Genomic DNA, 13,360 nt, shown 5'->3' on the forward strand with positions numbered 1-13,360 from the left:
ACAAACCCTTGTCCCCTGCATCGGCAGGCGGACTCTCAACCACTGCGCCACCAGGGAAGCCCTTAATTTTCCTCCATTTTGTAAGGTCTTCGTTTTTTAAATTAATTTTTATTGGAATATTGGGTTACTTTAATAAATTTATTTATTTTATTTTTGGCTACGTTGGGTCTTGGTTGTTGTGGCGAGCGGAGGCTGCTCTTCGTTGCTGTGCGCGGGTTCTCATTGCGGTGGCTTCTCTTGTTGCAGAGCACGGGCTCTAGGCGGGCGGGCTTCAGTAGTTGTGGCTCGCAGGCTCTAGAGCACTGGCTCAGTAGTTGTGATGCACAGGTTTAGTTGCTCCGCGGCATGTGGGATCTTCCAGGACCAGGGCTCGAACCTGAGTCCCCTGCATTGGCAGGTGGATTCTTAACCCTGAGCCACCAGGGAAGCCCTGGAGTATAGTTGATTTACCATGTTATGTTAGTTTCTGCTGTACAGCAAGGTGAATTAGTTACACATATACATATATCCACTCTTTTTTACATTCTTTTCCCATACAGGTCATTACAGAGTACTGAGTAGAGTTCCCTGTGCTATACAGTAGATTCTTATTAGTTATCTATTTTATATATAATGGTGTGTATATGTAAACCCCCATCTCCCAATTTATGCCTCCACCACCCCCCTTTTCCCCCTTGGTAACCATAAGTTTGTTTTCTACATCTGTGACTGACTCTATTTCTGTTTTGTAAATAAGTTCATTTACTTATGAACTTTTTTTAGATTCCACATATAAGCGATATCATATGATATTTGTCTTTGTCTGACTTAACTTCACTCAGTATGACAATGTCTACGTCCATCCACGTCGCTGCAAATGGCATTATTTCATTCTTTTTTGTGGCTGAGGTCTTGCTGAGCACCGTCTGCAACTTCTATAGTGATGGAGAGAACAAAAAGCTATGGGAGCCCCACATTTACACTCACGATCTCAGGATCAGATCGAGGTTACCGAAGGAGGAACTGAGTAATTTGTTTATGTAAATCTCTCCACCAAGTCTTGAAAAGTTCTGAAATGAACACACTTCTTATGGGGGCTTAAGGTTCATATTTCGCTTTTTTGTTTCAAAAATACAGGGAAAGGAGAAGGCCATTGAGTCTCCTCCTACTTTGACCACTGGAAGAAAGGTAGAGAAAAAGAAAAAAAAAGTTAACAAAGAGAGGACACACATCCGTCCTCTTTCCTTGCCCTCTCCCCATCCATGGGCAAAATCTAATAAAGATGATTAAATTACATGTCTTTTCCTCCCATTGAAATCCACTGCATACTATTCAAATATTAGAACTCAGGAAATAAGGCAGGACAAGATTCCTCATGAAACCTTAGAAGGCAGCATAGGGGTCTGAGCTGGAGGTCTGCCTGGCCGGGCGGCTCTAATTAAGAAATCACCCTGCTGAGCAGAACTTAATCTAAATAAAATATAAAAAGGAATTCAGTGAAAACCATTACCTCCTCCCAACACACCTCAGGTCCAGAGCTTCCACCCGCTTGGGTCCTAAGAACTTTCTCTCCCAGTACCGGGGAGTTCGAGGTTGTTTTATGTGCCCACGATGCAATCAAGTATAAAGACAGCCCTTGAAGAGGGAGCTGAGTCTTGTGCCAGCCTCTTGCCGGTTGGCCAGACCTTCTCAGGGCCAGAGGCAGATGTAGTCGATGTTATTTTGGTTTGGAGGGGGATAGAGGATGAGATTTGATCAAGGATTGATAAAACAGCTGGACATTCTAGTCCACTCGTCCAGCTTTAACACAGTGAACTGGGAATTCGCAGTCCCTCTGTAGGGTGGCTGGGTTTTGCTGGCCTATCTATCAGCAAATAGATGGATCAGCCACTTGAGAGCAACTGGATTTTGTTCAGTATCCTTGTTCCAGTTAGTTCTTTAAACTATATTGAGTCAGCCTCAGACCTCTTCTCCATCCAGGCCCTGGGTTATCCCTCTGATAGTGGTCGACATTGTTTAGCCTCATTTCCACCTACACTGCGTAGAAACCTATGTTGTGTTCTTGCTGTTGACTCCTGTAAGTGTATTGTTCTCTTTACATGTCTCTGCCTTTGCATGGGCTGCCATGTCTGCCCACAGTAGTGATTCTTAAACTGTTAAAAACCTGTTAAAAGAGATGGACCCTCTCCCTAGGGGGAGAAAAAGCACATATGCATATAAACTTTCCCATTGGATGGTCAGTCTAATTATTTAGGCAATTCTCCTCCCTTTCCTTGCTTCATACTTTACACGGTCCTTATAGTATATAAGGAGAGAGGAAAAAATGGAAATAGAACTGTGAAAAGGTTGAAAAAAATGGAGAAGAGGAAAGAAAAAAGAACAGAGGAAAGAGAGGTGATCAGAAAACCCAAGCCAGAAGCAGAGAAATGATTTCAAAAGAAAATATCTGTTTTTCCCATCTCTAGTCATAAAGATTTTGACAAGGAGCTTAGCATTTATCAAAAAGGAAAACAAGAAAAACAGCAGTCATCTTCCTAAGGGCCCAACACTGTTGGAATTCAATGACCTAATTCTGTACAAGGTTTGCAGGGAGAGATTGCCTCTCTTGTCTGAAATCTCAAGGCATCAGGACCACTGTTTTCTCAACAGCCCATGCCACACCACTATCAGAGGTCAGGCATAAAGAACAGAGGATCTGAGGGAAAGTCTGGATACTATGCTTAGAAAACATATTTTTAAATGACTGTAGATTCTCATTCCGTATCTTACTGGTTGCTTATCTTAGCAGTTGTCAACTTTTCATTACTTTTGTAGACATTATATAATATCTTCTTCCCCTTCCCCAGTCACCAGCTGTTACCCAGTCTCATCCCAGAATGGGATGGGGGTTGGGTCAGCTTCAGCTGAATAACTTTCATGCTGACATTTGAAAGAACCAATTCCCAGCTATGGAACAAACCTAAATGTTCTACAATTATTGTAGAACCAAATCGATCTCAAGAAAGCAATCTGTGTCTCATTCTCGGTGACACGTAAGCATTATTCATAGGAATGTAAGCTGATACAAACTTTCTGTAGGATAATGTGTCTCCAATTTTTAGCATTCGTTGTAATAAATAAACAAGGCAAAGATTTCAAAAAAAAAGCAGTGACTATTAACCACCAAAATGATCTCATTCACGTTTGTTATAGAAATATTTTAATAATTATTAATACTTAATATTTAATACTAAATGTGCCTTCAAACAGCATCAGAACTCAGTAAGTGGTGTTTAGATCTCAATATAAGACTGTGCTTGGCTGCAAAAAAGATGGATAAAATCCTGTGTTTGCCCTAAAAAAAGAAAAAGAAATCCAAAAGTTCAAAAGTCAAAACAAGTTGTTAGAATTTGTTAGTTACCTTAAGCTTAGATGTTCTTATCTGTAAAATGGGGACAATAATAGGGTTATTTTGAAGGTTAAATACGTGTAAAAGCCTCAGTCTACTGCAAGGTTGATCAGCTGTAACACTATTGACATTTCAGGTGGGATAATTTTTTGTTGTGAGGGCCTGTCCTGTGCATCGTAGGATGTTTAGCAGTATCCTAGCTTCTACCGGCTAGATGCCAGCAGCAAACCACCTACGTGCCACCACACCTCCATTGTCACAATCAAAAATGTCTCCAGCTTTGCGCAGTGGCAGTATCGTAGCCAGTGAGGTTTATCTGAGGTGCGATTATTGCTAATTGAAAAATGTCTCCAAACATTTCCAAATGTCCCCAAGGGGCCAAAATACCCCTGGTTGAGAACTGCTATTCTAGTGCTTGGCATATAGTGATTGTTCCATAAATATTAGATGTTATTATTTATTTATTTATTGGCTGTGCCTCGCGGCATGTGGGATCCTAGCTCCCCCACCAGGGATCAAACCCGTACTCCCTGAGTGGAAGTGCAGCAACTTAACCACTGGACTTCCAAGGAAGTCCCCAGATGTTATTTTTATTATCGTTAAAATTATTACTAACAGCAGCATCACCCTGCTGTGATGACAGCTCCTTTCTCTCACTGAATTTTTTTAAATAATACTGCATTTCTGCATCCTTTCAAGAGAAGGAGCTGAAATAGGGCAAAAGGTCCTTAATTTGACAGCAGTCCGACAGGAAACCTACAATCCCCTGAGATGTCTCCTTTCCTGGAAGGAAAGGGCCGCCCTTTTGTTCAGCTCTAGAAATTAGGTACGTTTCTCAGGCTCAGAGTTTGTGAGATGCTACAGGTTCTTCCATTGGCATACATTTTCCAGCTGTAGGCACTACTGGTTTGGTTGGCTCCTGAAGCTGCTTTTGGAGATTTCCAAGGGTACCACCACCTGAGAAAGGAAGGAAAGAGGTGCCGAGAAGGAGAAGTCTTCGACAGGACTTCCTCCCTTTGCTGCTTTTAGTGGTTTTGTGCTTGTTTGGGTTTACAAGTGTGTTCTTTTGCCCAAATTGTTCTTGCGTCTTCTAACAGTGTTTGCTTTAGGTGTTTTGATACCGCGCTGTTTTGAAGGTACTAATGTTTTTCATGGCATGTCTTGTGTTAAGTGTACAAACTGAGAGGTAAGTGCTGGTGACTGACAGTGTTCCTCCAAGTCTTTAACAAAATAACTACTAACAGTAGAGAAAAGTGAAAAGAGTTCTGGGGGTCTGGGAGTGGCAAGCTGAAAATACGCAATTTCTCTCCACCTGTTAGTTGTATCTTTGGAATATGTGCACATGTTACTTTCTACGCTAAAATGTTTTTTCACTTGTTTCAAAATGTGTAAGTGGACTCTCCATGTTGGGCCCTGTATATCCGGTGGCTTTTCCTACCCCCCTTTTGAAAGTATGCATGGTGCACTTGCAAAGGAAAGATCACAACCTTGCAATCTGATAGACCTACACAAAAATTTGTTTTCATAAAGAAAACTGTCAGCCTAGCAAGCACTCAGATCCTACATTTGTTGCTTTTTTATTCTTGCCCTTCCTTACCACAAAGCCTGGCTCTTCCCATCATGATAAGTGAGGCTTTTTCTAGTTCCCATTCCCACCACCCACCACCATGCCAACTTCCTCACACCCTGTACATTCTGCACAAACCTGGACATTTCCGCTTCCTGGAGGCCTGTCTCTCTGTGACCTTGAAGTTCTTCAGACGCAGTCTTGAAATCAAACCACCTATGAGGGTTTCCCTGATGAATTATCCTCCGTGACAGCCTCTCCTCCGGTACCTACCTTGTCCACACAAAGAAATAGTTTAAACATAATTCACTTTAGGGACTTCCCTGGTGGTCCAGTGGTAAAGAGCCCACGCGCCCTGGAGCCCGCACACCACAACTACACAGAGAAAACCTGCACGCCACAACTAGAGGGAAGCCTGATCACCGCAATGAAGAGCCCGCGTGTCGCTACAAAAGATCCCACATGCCTCAGCGAAGATCCCATGTGCCGCAGCTAAGACCTGAGGCAGCCAAAAAAATAAATAATAAATCTTTTTTAAAAATTCACTTTAGAGCCAAGCTTTCTTCCCTCTTATTTTAAATTTTTATAATTTTAAAGTCTAAGGATGGCTAGAAACAAGTGATGTCTGTTTAAATTTGCATGGCACAAATCACATATTTCCTGAGAAATAACAGACTCCATATTTATGTTTTTCAATAAAAATATAAACAGGAGCTACTTATAATCTCTTCTAATGGCCTAATTATCATTTCCTTGCAGGTAAGAAATGTCTATTTTCCATTCTGTTTTCCTCTTAGTATTTAACTCAAAGGTTTGGACATTTCAGACCTTCAAAAAATATATGTTGAATGAACCTAAGAATGAATGAGTGATTTGCATTTGTAAAATTCATTTCCGTGAGCTTTAGGTGATCTGCATACTTGGGCAAAGTGCTCATGCTTAGGAGACCTTGTCGGTATCAGGCTTGTGCAGTCTGTTCGTGGTCTTGCAGTTATTGGCTAGTTCAAGGCATGGTCATCGAGTCTCCCTTGTTTATACTTGACCTCATCCGTGTCCTTCAAAGCCCCAAGCATAGAGTTTTGCCTGTAGTAGTTACTTGAGAAATGTTGTGGAACGAATGTCATTTGCAGCATAATACAGAGAGCATAAGCAAAAGAATTTAGAGAAAAGATAATCGGTTAAAGTAAATAACAGCCAACTTGTCCCCCACATATGTATAAGGTTAGATTAAATGTTCCTAGAGGGAGGGAAAACCATCTGATGAAGAATGATGGGCAAGTTTGAGGATCAGGGGACCAGGACCTCTCGGTAAACACTGTCCCCCTTCCTTACTTTCCACGGTGCTGGGTCGATGTCTTCTGGAGTAAGAACTGGAGTGTGATTTTTTTCCTAGATGTTTGTGTTTTTATTAACTCCTGTCCTCCAGGCCAGGGGAAGGTCTGCCTGTTATGAGGAGGCTATGGCCTTCTGGGGTGTTAAGAACTTAATTAAAAATCATAACTTGTATTAATAATGAACGTGGGCTGTGGATTTTTTCACTCGCAGATGCTATCAGTACTTTCAAAATGGAGACGTGGCAGCGTCTACTGAGGGCAGAGTGTGCTGATTGATAGAAGAAATAAATAGTGGGAACTGGGATCATGACGTGGACCTAGTGATCAGTCGAAACTGGAATTATGACTTTGTCCAGACTCAGTCAAATACCAAGGACTCTGAGCCCTTTTGCAGCGCTCACATCTAACTAGGAGGTTTGAAAGCAACCCTTAGCACTTGTACGCTGGACGTTACAGGAGCAGGAGTTCACGTGAAATGTTGTTTCGTGAACCTTCTGGATGTACTCTTGCTAGTCTCATGCAAGTTGCTTGTGACGTCTTGAAGTCAGTGCGAATCAACCGGAGCCCACGCTTAACAGTCTATCTTCCCACCAGTTAAAGACACAAGTGGTCCTCCAGTCAACAGAGCCCATCCAGGTAGGACAGAAAGACCCCAGCTTTGGAGTGGGGCATCTGTTACTCTACTCGATGAAAGAGCAGTGAGAATACATCACCTGTATCTGAACAGAGCTCAGTTACAAATATGTGAGCAATGACTCTGAAAAATCTTCCAGTGGACCTCTCGACTTCGGGTATGATCAATTTTTCCAGAAAGAGTGAAACAAAGCAGCAATTGGAGAGACAAGTACTCAAGAGAAAAGTTCTTCTATTCATGAGATTTAACGTAAAGAAAGATACAGCACAGGAGGTAGTCCAGGCTGATCTTGTCTGGTGGCTACAGTCAAGCTGGCACTTAACCTGGCATCTGTAAAGCAGGTCCAGTAATACCTACCACATGGTGTTGCTGTAATGGTCAAATGACATAATGTACTCAGTGTGATGGGTCACGTACCTGGTGTACAGAGAGCATTTAAAATGCTTGACCCGACAAGACACCCAGCTTCAGACCTACACTCAGACGCAACCCCCACAACTGGCTCTAATGAAACAGCACTAACCAAGAGGGCCAAGCCTGCAGAAAGACAAGGGGGACGTTCTTGCAAAGCCTGTCTCCAGCCCATGGAAGGTGATGAACTAAATCTTTGCCATGTGCGCCTAAAGTGACGGGGGCAGGGATGTTCCCAGCAGGACTTTTAAATAACTGCGATGTGCCCACGGCACAATTCCCGGGCCTGAAGTTGCTTCCTTTCCTTACAATAACTGTCCGCTAGGTAGCTTGTGGCCAGTGGGCCAAGAAACAGAAGGCAGTTGGTGTCAGCCTCCCGAGATGCCAAGTGGAGAAGTTTTTCTCAGGTTTCTGGGTGGGTTTTTAAGCCAACACCCTTGAAAGGAAGCAGAGCCTGCATGCCACAGGCATCTGGGACACAAGGACCTACACAGTATTTTTGAAAAGTTCAGTATCGCTTGCCGACGATAAAGGGGCATTCACTGCGGGCACAGGCACTCCACAGGGTGGGTGGGGTCGGAGCTGCCAGGCGGTCCTCGGACCGAGTGTGCAGCCAGTTTTCCTTTTCCACCATCTCTAGAGTTGAGTATGTGCCAAGACGGTTGAAAGCTTTCGGAGACGCCCATAGACACAGATAGCGAGCCCCCCACTCCCCCAGCCCGTCTTTTCCGTGGAACTTAGCAGCAGCTACCAGGGGCGTCATCACAGAGCATTCATTTTTTCCCTTGCCTGGTTTCCCACATTCTGTGACCACCTTGGAGCGTGCCAGGGAAAATATTGAGAGCCTAGGTAAACGAAGGGGAACCCAACATTCACCAGTCTGGCCTTAAAATAGCCGGCGGAACGCCCCCATCCCGGCGGGTACACAGGCGGTGACTGTTAACTAGTGTGTTCAGCGCGCCCGCCCGCCTGCCCCACCAGCTTGCCCCAGTCCCCGTGAAAGCCTGCGTCAGAGAGCGGACAGAGGCGTAGGCTTTGCTGCCGCATCCCCTCGGCCCACGCCCACTCCCACCCCAAAACTTCAGTGAATATTAATGAACACGAAGTGACCTGATCGATGCAAAGCGGCGCGCGCCCCTGGGCTGGGTGGGGACCTTAGTGAAAGGTACCTCTGCGATGGGGTGGAGGCTTCGACAGAGCACTGGGGCAGAGCCAAGAGCGTTCTTGGAGGAGAGTGGAAGCTTGGGGAGTTGTAGGACACTCCCCAGGGCTGGGCACCCCAGGCAGAAAGAAAAACACCTCCATCCTGACCATTGGAGACCCTGGGCCGTAGCTCTAGAACTTGCTACTGGGTCGTAAGGCTGTGTATTCCTGATGGAGTGCGTGCAGTGCGGAGGGGGCCCACCAGGAAGAAATGTACATAGAGAGCAGAAAGACGGGGAGAAGGTAATCTGGGGTGGGGAGAAGGAAGACTGTCTAGTATATGCTGCATCAGCATAATATTTTCTAAGTGCTCTATGTGTTAAGTTGCCATTTTTAGCAAATAAAAAATGCAAGATAGCAAGCTCACTTTGAATTTCAGATCAACAACAGTTACATTTTTTAGTACCGTTTTGTTTTGTTTTGTTTTGTTTTTTTGCGGTACACGGGCCTCTCACCACTGTGGCCTCTTCCGTTGCGGAGCACAGGCTCCGGACGCACAGGCTCAGCAGCCATGGCTCACGGGCCCAGCCGCTCCGCGGCATGTGGGATCTTCCCGGACCGGGGCACGAACCCGTGTCCCCTGCATCGGCAGGCGGACTCTCAACCACTGCGCCACCAGGGAAGCCCAACAGTTACATTTTTTAGGATAAGCATGTCCCCTGAAATGTTTGCATACACTTATATTTTTTTAAATTATTTTTTTATCGGAAATTTAACTAAATTTGAGTTTTAGATAAACAGTAATTTTTGGTATAAATATGTCTCGCGCAACATTTGAGACGTAATTATACCCCAAAAATTGGTGTTTACCTGGAACTCAAATGTAACTGTGTTCTGTGTTTTATCAGCAACCCTCTTGCCATCCAGTTCTTGCCCCCTCAACCAGAATGAAAACCCTCAAGGGCAGAGACTGTTTCTGCCAGGTTCTCCCTGCAAAACCTAATGTTGCCCATTCCATGTGCTACTTTGCCACAGAATGCAGTACAGAAGGCGTAATCACTGGGATGAGAGCGTGCACTTTGCAGTCTCACTATCCTGCCTTCACCTATACGAGTCACGTGATCTTGGGCAAGTAACTTAACCACTGTTTCCTGGATTTTCTCCTCCTGCTAAATGGGAAAAAATGTTAGCTGCCTGCCTCAGAGAGGCAGTATAAGGACACAGTACAGGTAAAGCATTTGCATTTACTCTATCCTAGGCTCATGGAAAGTACTCAATAAATAAATGTTAGCTATTATTATCACTATTATTATTATTATTGGATACTTTATAAATAAGGGGGTGTGATAGAAAGAAACAAGCTCATGGCCGTTAGAGACCTCCCTAAGCTGACCACTGGGCTTCTTCCACCAGCTTTGTGACCTTGAGAGAGACTTCATCTTTTTGAGTGTCTTTTCCTTGGGGTTCCAAGCTTCCTTCCAATTCTAAAATCTCACAACTTAAATAGATTGAATGGATGAGAACCAAATGGAATAAAAACCGTGTCAGTGGAAATGTGTAAGGGAGTTAAAGCAGAAGTGCAGCGGAGGATGTTTCAGTAGACGAATAAAAAAGGTTGCTCCAGGGCTTCCCTGGTGGCACGGTGGTTGAGAGTCCGCCTGCCGATGCAGGGGACGTGGGTTCGTGGCCCGGTCTGGGAAGATCCCACATGCCGCGGAGCGTCTGGGCTCGTGAGCCATGGCCGCTGAGCCTGCGTGTCCAGAGCCTGTGCTCCGCAACGGGAGAGGCCACAGCAGTGACAGGCCCGCGTACCGCCAAAAAAAAAAAAAAAAAAGGCTGCTCCAAAATGCAGAACTCCCGTCTTCTCAATGCTCTGATCTTACGAAGCCTGGGTTTTAGAGACTTAGACAAAACTGACATGAGACCAGAGTGTTTCTGCCTCAACTTGGATTTGCACCAACAGGAGCCTAAGGAAGGCTAAGTGGGAGAATCTTCCCAGTTGTCAGCCAATTTGGTTGCAGTAAATAAATTCACAGCATCCCGGGGCCGACACATCAGAGGCCACAGTCCCCGCCATCCACGAAGACCTTTGGGACCTAGAGTTAGTCTTTGGTGATTTGCAACATTTCCAGATAATTTTAAATCTCACTACTGACCTTTATAGCTGTTTCTCACCACCTCTGGGAGATTATCATTTAGCCACAAAGAAAATATTTGTCCCTCTCATGTTATTCTGAGGAAAGAGTATGGACGCCAAGAAGCCAGGGATAGGCAGACACCCTCCCAGCCACGGTTTCCTCCCACGTGGCTCTTTCCTGTACCAGCTGATGGAAACAGATGAAGGACCAGAGGGTCCATCAGTAATTCTACCAACGATATGGACTCACTTCATGTTGGATTCAGAAGCCTTTGGGGAATGATGCAGTAAAGACACAGTTCCCGACTCCAGAATATTCACATTACACCTGGAAGGCAAAATCATTCTTCAATAAGGCAATGACTTAAGAGGCTGAGCATAACCACATACACATGCAAATAAATATGAGGCAGGTGGAGTTCATTCGTGCTACACTGACAGAGAAGGGGCCACATGGGCCTGACCAAGATGTGAGCTTTCAATGGCTACATGGAGAGCTGGGGAAGAAGGCAAGAATCTTGCACGAGTAAATAATGTTCTATGCAAAGATAGGAAGGTTTCGAGGACATGACAGAAAATGAGCATGAAGGGGAGCCTGATTAAGGAACTAGGTGGGTGATAGATGAAGTCTCCACCAGGCAGGCTGCCCTCTAGACTCGTTAAATCAACCCACAAACCAGACTGCACCGAAATAATTGGATTGCTTAACGTTTTTTCCTATTGTACGATGATTTAAGAAGATTTGCAAAAACATTGAACGGTCCACCAATTTAAAAACATTTCCTCCACCAACCTGAAATTCCACGCACTGAATCATTTTGATTATACATTCCTAGGGGAGTATAAGTTTGTTCACTGTCTTTGGAAGGCAATTTTGGCAATAGCTTGAGAAATTGCAAATCACGTTCTCTTTAAGTAGTAAATTCAACTTTCAGGAGTTTATCCTGCAGGAATACTTGAACATGAGCCAGGTTATTTACGCTGGCATTGTTTATGAGATCAAAATATTGAAGCAACCTAAATGCCCATCACAAGGGGACTAGTTAAATCTGTTATGCTATTAATATATTCATAGAATAAATGCAAATTAATAATGAATGTGGAAACTTTCAATACTGATATAGAAGAATGTCTAAAATGTATTGTTTTTAAAAAAAAAGGTAAGGCACAGGAAAGCCTGTAAAATATGGTGCCACACTGTTAAAAATTAAAGGAGGTAGAATATAACGCCCTCCCCGGTGAGTATGGGTTGAATTTAATGCCATTATTCCAACAAGTCATAGTGCAGAAGGGAGAAGGAGTTGAGACTACAGGGTTGAGACTTAGCAAACACTACCTCAGCCGGGCGATCAGGTTCATACCATTGGTGGTAAGTCATGTGGGTACCATGAACCTTTGATATGATGAAGAGATGAGCACTTCATCTCTTTGGTCATCCTCCCCCAAACCCATAACCCTGGCAAACCACGAGAAAAATATTAGCCCAACTCAAATTGAGGAATGTTCTACAAAATCTTTGACCAGCCCTCTTCAAAACTGTCAAGGTCATCCAAAGAAGATAAGTCTGAGAAACTATCACAGACTAGAGGAAGCTGAGGAGACACGACACTTAAAGGCAAGGTGGTACCCTGGATGAGATCCCAGAGCAGAGAAGGGACAATAGGATGAAACTAGTAAAATCTGATTAGCTATGGTTTTAGTTATTGATAACGTACCGACGTTGGTTCCTTAGCTGTGACAAATGTACCACAGGAATATAAGATGTTAACAACGGGAAACTGCGTGGTGGCATATATAGGAACTCTGTAATAGCTTTGCAACTTTAAATTTTCTAAAATAAAACGCATAAAAATTAAAAGGGGGTAGAGATTATACAATGGCTCACATGCACATAAAACATTTGTGGAAGAACCGGCCATAAGCTGATAATTTCAGCTGCCTCCAAAGAAGGATCTGAGTTATTGGAGGGGAAGGTTTCACTACATGCACTTTTATATTTTGAATTATGAATCATGCAAATTTATTACCATTTAAAAAATAATAAAATTTGCATTTTACAAAAATAAAACGGAATTTTTAATCCAAGTTGTTTCTAAAAGACATGTTAGTTTTGAGATACACTTTTTTTAGTAACCCATCAAATCAGACTTCATAACCCATCAAATCATCCCCCAAATAATTAATTAATTTGAATTAATTTCTCATATTAGTAAGTTGGATGGTCCCAAATTACAGGTCTTCAAGGACGTTGGTATCGGGTATATGCAAGTGTTGAGGGGAAAGAAAGCCTTCGGTAAAGCCTCGGGTAATTGCCTAAGAAGATTCTGAGCACCCATGGGAAAAGATGAAGGTACCTGGTACCAAAGGGATGGTGGGAAATAGAAAAGATGGTCAGAGAGGGTGACTGGATGCCACAAAGACTAACTTTGCTGACATGAAACACACATGAGATCAGCTCTCCTTCTGCTTCCCAATAGACTAGATCTTATATCATCCCAGTTATAAAACGAGTCTTTCTCTGCTCTGACCCGTAAGCAAGAAAAATGTACTGAACTGTTGGACTTCTGAAGGGCACTCCGGACCATATGAGAGCTGACTCTGGGGGCATTCCTTCCTGCCCTGACCCATCACCCTTCTGTTTCAGCTACTACCTGGCAAAAACCAACAGGGAGGACAATGAAGTGAATTCAAACTTGACTCCAGGAAGAAAAAACGAGCCCTTTGGGCAGAGCCACAAGCCCGAGAGAAAGGAAGGACACAGGATTAA

The 13,360-nt window shown here is 43.8% G+C and overlaps 1 pseudogene; it reads left to right on the forward strand.

Moving 5' to 3' along the window:
- The first annotated feature begins 3,643 nt into the window (after nt 1-3,643).
- LOC117203622 (uncharacterized) lies at nt 3,644-3,854 on the forward strand (annotated as a pseudogene).
- Nucleotides 3,855-13,360: the final 9,506 nt, after the last annotated feature.

The sequence above is a fragment of the Orcinus orca genome, chromosome 19 (assembly GCF_937001465.1).
Source record: "Orcinus orca chromosome 19, mOrcOrc1.1, whole genome shotgun sequence".
Classification (NCBI taxonomy): Eukaryota; Metazoa; Chordata; class Mammalia; order Artiodactyla; family Delphinidae; genus Orcinus; species Orcinus orca.